This window comes from Gavialis gangeticus, unplaced genomic scaffold, assembly GCF_001723915.1.
Source record: "Gavialis gangeticus isolate Ggan-Ray unplaced genomic scaffold, GavGan_comp1, whole genome shotgun sequence".
Classification (NCBI taxonomy): Eukaryota; Metazoa; Chordata; order Crocodylia; family Gavialidae; genus Gavialis; species Gavialis gangeticus.
Genome location: NW_017729029.1, coordinates 8144972 through 8151227, shown reverse-complemented (window position 1 = coordinate 8151227; position 6256 = coordinate 8144972). Strand labels below are relative to the sequence as shown.

Genomic DNA, 6256 nt, shown 5'->3' with positions numbered 1-6256 from the left:
TCGCACAGTTCATCAGGTGACCATACCTGCCCCTTTGTGCTGGCACATTTATAGAACATATTACACATAGCAGATTTTCTCATACCTTCCAACAGTCTGTTTGTAACACCTTAAAATGAACACCAGTTAAGTGAGAAGGATTTTTGTGGGTAATATCTTTTATTGGACCAATGGTATAGTTGGGAGAGGTGCCCCACTGCTATGTACCAGCTAGAGCAAACACCTGTGGAGAACTCCAATAAAGACAGGATATGAGAAATAACATGACACCACTTCTGCCATGGCAGTTTAGTTCAAGATGACAAAAATTAAAAGGGGTTTGCTCCCACATAGTAAAACCCTCTCACTCAGCTTTAAAGGAATCAAACAGCAGGTCTCAGTGCAGCACTGCAAGGAAAGTTATAGGAGGAAATTGGACACCAACAGGGTGGAGCTTGACTTTCAGCCCCAACATAACTATTTGCCTTGACAATCAGAGTGCAGAGGCTGTACAGAGACCAGCAGAGCAGAGGCGTTTCTACAATGCAAGCAGGTAAGCCAGACATTCAGGAGTGCAGAATGACTCTTCCTGTATAACATGCAAAGTAAGAAGAATCCAAATTCTCAGTTGTGACTTCTTTCTCTGTTTTTATAGGAATAAATTGGATACACGAATTCACAGAATGGTATGTGGCTTTGTGGGTCTCTTTCTTCTAGAGAAAGAGAGAAAGAGAAAGAATATTTAGAGATTTTGGGTTGCTCTATTTTGTGGCTGTTTCATTTTACCTTCTGAATTACTATGGTACCATCAATACGATTGTATTCTTACAAGCATATCTTGTGTGGATCATTAGTGTTGTGTAAATATTAGTTACTTATAAGCAGGGATCCTGGTTTTCTGTTTAAAAATCCAAAATTCTCTGATTAACACCCCCCCAACCGCCCTGATCCACCTTTTTCCACAATTAAAATAAAACACCACTATATATATATGTATAAGTTGAACACAATGTTTTATTGATATATTTACAGTTTTAAAGCAATTTGGAAACCTACCAGTGCATCAATTATTATAATAAAATAAATTCTAAATACCTATAATAATTTGGCATTTGATTTTGGTTTTTTTATCATAGAAAATTAGAGTTCCTCTTGCTCCCTTTGCTTATCGATGTGAGTTCAGCTGCAGCTGTCTACCCTACTGCTTTGTGGCACTGAGCAACCGTGATATGCCATTGCCCCTCACTCCTGACCCCCAGCGTCCCAACCCCCCTCCCCAGCTCTTCTACTGCCCTTCACTTCTGACCTGCTGCCCCAAGCCCCCAGGCTCCAGTCCCCCAGTGTGTGGAGAAGGGGGTGGGTGTGTAGAGCAGGTGGGGTGTCCAATCATAGGCGACAAGATAGGCTTTGAATTGGGGGAATGGAGGGGGCATGTACTCCTCCAGATTTGTGCACCCACAGCAGGGCATGGGGCTGTACCTTTGCCAGACCAGCATTGGGCAGGAACCGCCTCCATAGCCCAACGGGCAGGACCTGGCACAGGAGGGATGAGTGGGGCAGCAAGACTCATTGCTGCTGCTGCTGCCACCACTGCCACTGGGACTCCCACACCAGCCACACCACCATGGAATAATGCCATGCCATCAGCAGTGCAAGAAGTACCAGGTCAGGGGTGGAGGGGGGGGCACACACTGCCCTCACCTCTTCCACCTGCTACCCATGGGGGTGGGAGGTGCCCTACCTCACCGCCATGGTCCAGCTGCTGCTGGTCCCCTGAGGTCACCTGCACTGCCCTCCATACCACCTCCCCTCCAGGGCAGATGCCACAGCCTGACACAGGAGCAGCTGGCAGCTGGAGGAGAGGGCAGCAGCCTCCCCCCCCCCAACTCTTCTCCTCCGTCCCCCAGTCAATTACTCCTTGCACTGGTGATGGCATGGCATTACTCCAATCCACCCACCCCTGCTCCAGCACAGGTTGGGCAAACCCAGCCCAAGCTCCCTCCCCCTCCATTCACCCCACTCCCATCCTGCAAACAGCACGAGAGCTGGGAGGGGGCTAGACCTAAGGTAGAGAGGCTGCAGACACACAGCTCCTCCTGGATCAGATCAAAAGTGGAACTTGCCCCTAGCCCCCAACCCAACAGTGAACATCTGTTAGGTCAGAGGAGGGGTTGCTGTACCTCACAGTGCTTTCTGCAAAGTGCCATTAGTTGCAGTGAGGAGCTGCACATCTGTTAGCGCCCTGCAAGAAAGACAACTTTCCCATTTTGGAAGTGAAACTACATGATTTGGGTATTTGAAACTGACCTTCTCACTTCCTGAAAAGCAAATAGGTTCGGATGCGAATTGCTAAACTACATCTCTCTAATATCACCAGTGATGATACTCTGTTGATTGCAGGCTGAGGCAAAAACTGGGCTTCCTCAGTTTAACAACTGGGCATGACGAGTATATGGAGGACCATGAACAGAACCAAGAAGTGCCTGACAGGTATTATATAAGCAAGTGACAGGTGTGGGAGAACTTCTTTTCTCACAAAATCTGTTAGTACGGAGGGTGGAAACCTATGGCCTACACCCTGGATACAGCCCACAGAGCCATTTGGTAAGGCCTACAGACATGAAGCTGTGAGGAAAGGGGGTTTCTGCTTTGGGTGCTCTCTCTGGGCTGCTGAGGGGACAAGTGATGGCCAGGTCCTAGCACCCACCTACCCACATCTGTTCCAGTCTGCAGCTGGATAAGATTGCCTACCCTGCATTAATAAATATATAAACAGCAGGGCAAGTTCCTCTGGCTTGAGGCAGACATAGAGCGACCATGGGCATTGGAGGAGATGAGGTGTTGCTGTGGGACTCTCCTGCAGCTTCTGAACAGTGACAACTTCCCTGCAGCTTTATCCTCACTTGCCTGATATATTAAAGCACCAGTCAGATGGTTTAAGAGCTACAACAGACTCAGCTTACAAAGCTCTTTCTGGTGCAAAGGCCTTAGATATTTCAATACTGTCCACAAAGGATAGAGAAGTATGTGGTAGAAGACTGTAGAGCTAAAAGGATACTTAATCACAGGAATAATAAGTCAGATGGACTTCATCTTCTGTCCTGCTTTCTTTCTTTGCAGGGATGGGGTTTCACATGAAGAAAGACATGCACAACATTCATCAAACATACCTCAGGGATCTATTTTGTAGCTGTGTTGTTCTGAGACAAAGACAAATACAAAACTCTAAAACTCTTGTTGGTTCAGAGGTGATACCTTTTATCTTTGCAAGCTTTTCAGGCACATACACCCTTCTTTAGGCTCTTTACAAGTCCTCTTAGGTAGAAAATAAACATTTTTCCACAGGGGAAGTTGAGACTGGAATATATTCCCCTGGGTCTGAGAAGGATGCTATTCTTTCCTGTAATTGGTAGGATGGTGTTTGTAGTCCACTTTAGCTAGAGCTCATTGTATGTTCACTAGCTGGCCTTTTACACTGAAGTAGGATAAGTGGGGAGTCATTGGAGAAGTGAGAGTGAATTGGTCAAGTGATCTGGAGAATGATTGGTCCAACTGCAGAAAACACCTTGGAAATCTTCTGAGCCAGACCTTGAAAGCAGAACAACAAGAGAGATCAGGGGGAAAGAGCATGTATATGTGATAGGGGACATAGCAAAAGAAAACAAGAGCAGAGAAAAAGAGCCATACCAAGAGATGCTGCAGTCATTCTGAATGTGTGATTCATAAGGACAGAAGAAGAAGACTGTGCTTCTAACTGGTTGCTTTTAACTGGTTCTTGTTGGGGGGTTTTATAATAAAGGTCAAAAAAGTCGAAAGTCTATTGGGCCTTTTTGCCCTCTGTTCTGTACCTTCATCCCACTTATCTGGCTTTCATAGTTTCATAGTTAGTTTCATAGTTTCTAGGGTCGGAAGGGACCTTAGCAGATCATCTAGTCTGACCCCCTGCCATGGCAGGAAAGAGTACTGGGGTCAAACGACCCCAGCAAGGTGTTCATCTAACCTCCTCTTAAAAACCCCCAGGGTAGGAGCCTGCACCACCTCTCTTGGAAGTTGGTTCCAGAAAAGCAGGTTTCCCCTCCCCCCACCCCAACCTGGCCCTGCACTTGGATCAGTTGCCAGATCCAGCATGCAGGGCCCAGGAATGCCCATGGGTCCAGAGACTTGGTATCAAGGGAGTGCTGGTACTGTACCTCCACTGCCAAATTTACAGACTTGTGGGGAACCCCGCATGCCAGCTGACACAGTGCCATGAGCCAGATCTGGCCTGCAGACCAGGGGTTGAACACCCCTGATTTAGGGCAATGACTTGATCGTTAATGTTTTTGCTTAATTAGGGAGGCTGTTGACAGAGACTGGGTTGCCTCTTCCTAGGTGTCTTTGCCTGGTGTGCTGCCCTCCAGGCTTCTCTGTCCTGAGTGCTCTGGGCTGGGCCTTACCTTTTATGGCCTCAGGGGCCCTAGGGGCAATAATTGTGAGGTCCAGCCACCCCCATAGTCACACCCATGCCTGCAGATATTATCAGCTATCATTCTCAGGAGTCACCTTGCCCCAATACACAATCTGCCCTACTCAGGCCTCTAAGCACTTGTTGGGGTATTAGCCTTCCCAGGCTTCTGCCTCCTCTTTCTAGCTGGGAACTCTCAGCCTAGGCCCACTGCACCCGGGCTTGGCTCGTGAGCTCCAGCCCTCTCGGATTCTGCGTGTCTGACCCTAGTTTTGCGCCTCCTGGGCTATGGGCCGTGGCCCTCTTGGCTTTAGGGCAAAGTTCCCGAACTCAGAAACCAGACACATCTGACTGAGGAGCTGAAATAAATGGAGGACATCATCAGAAGGAGACCTGGTCAGCCTGTTTTGGTAGCTCTTCTGCATCACCATCTTAGACTGGCCCAAGAGGAAGCTGGGCAGGCAGCTTACTCCCACTGTCTGGCACGGGATTGAATAGATGTATGCCATCTCACCAAAGCCCAAGACAAGAGTGCCAAAAAGGGCACTGAAGGCAGCAAAACATGGCCACAGCTGGGGGCAGTCCAGGAAGACACAGTAGAGGGTCTTCTACATCTCCTTGCAAAAGGGGCAGGCTGTCATCCCTACCAAGGCCATGTACCAGACAGAGGCACCAGTGGGCAAGGCCCGAGCAGCAGGCACCACTGAAATTCGCTAGTCCTCTTAGTGATGGGGAGTTTGTAAGAAGAGTCTACAATGAGTTTCTCAAGCAGGGGGAAGGGGGGGGGGGCCTGCAAAACAGCACTGTGCCACAAGACAGCAGCCACAAAGTCTTTAATAAAAAAATCAGGACTCAGCCACAGTAAAAGAGACTGGGAAGGTGCCAGTGCCACTGTTGTAGCTGTGCATTGACCCCCTCAGCAGGGCCTTCCCAATTCTAGGCTGAGTATAGTGGTGGGCTGAGGAAGATCCCCAGTGATTTTAGATCATCACAGCACCAGGACAACCCCCTGGCTGGTTTGGGAGACATGCATCAACCCAGGTGCCCAGCAGAAGAGAGTTGCTTTTGAAATAGTTAATATTGGCCGAGCAGGCAGGCTGACAGTCTTATCAGGGCCTGGAAGTTGTTCTCACAGCTCACAAAGACAGTCAGGCCCAGATAGAGGAAAGCTTCAGAGCAGGTTTGTCTAACTGGCAGCCTCTCTCCCTCCAGCTTACACTTCCTTCCCCCACCCCAGGGGCAGAGCAGTTCAGCAAAGACCAGGGAGCTGAGGATGAGGCTGTGGCCATGTGGTGCAGTAGTGTAGACGGTGCCCCAAGGTGGGCATGCTGTGGGGCTCCCATGCAGCTGCATGGGGCAGCAATGAGCTTAAGGAGGGGGAAGGGGGAAGGGGTCTATGTGGTGTGCGGCCTGCAGGGAGTACAGCCTCCCCGCTTCTTAGAAGTTGGAGAGCCCTGCTTCAGAGGATGGAAGCCTTTCCTCTGGTCCAAAAGGGTTTTACTTGCTTTGCTGTCTTCTGTGGGCACAATGATCACAGTATCTCATTTCCTCACTGCACTGAAGATTTCCCAGGGCTCTCAGTAAAGCAGCTACACATGTAGTTAACACTGTAACTCAGGGCTCAAACCATTGTACTTCAGGAACTGGATTGCTCTGGCATTGGGATGAACCACCAGGCTGAGTCCACAGCCAGTTGTAATAGGGACAGGCATCTGTTATAGGACTGGAAGGGAACTCCCAGGTCATGGACTTTAGGTCCCTGAGACTAAGGCATCCATGCAACACACGCATCCGCAAGAACTCTGCAGAGTTCCAGCTCTGACATGCTCATGA

At 49.0% G+C, this 6256-nt stretch overlaps 1 long non-coding RNA gene across 2 annotated transcripts; it reads left to right on the top strand.

Moving 5' to 3' along the window:
- Positions 1–447: 447 nt before the first annotated feature.
- On the top strand, positions 448–3240 carry LOC109300510. Of its 2 annotated transcripts, XR_002098251.1 has the most exons (4): positions 508–532; positions 635–665; positions 2380–2469; positions 3100–3240. It is a non-coding gene; the product is annotated as an uncharacterized LOC109300510 (long non-coding RNA). The 2 variants fall into 2 exon arrangements; XR_002098252.1 differs by lacking the exon at positions 635–665 and having other exon boundaries at positions 448–532.
- The last annotated feature ends 3016 nt before the right edge of the window (positions 3241–6256 follow it).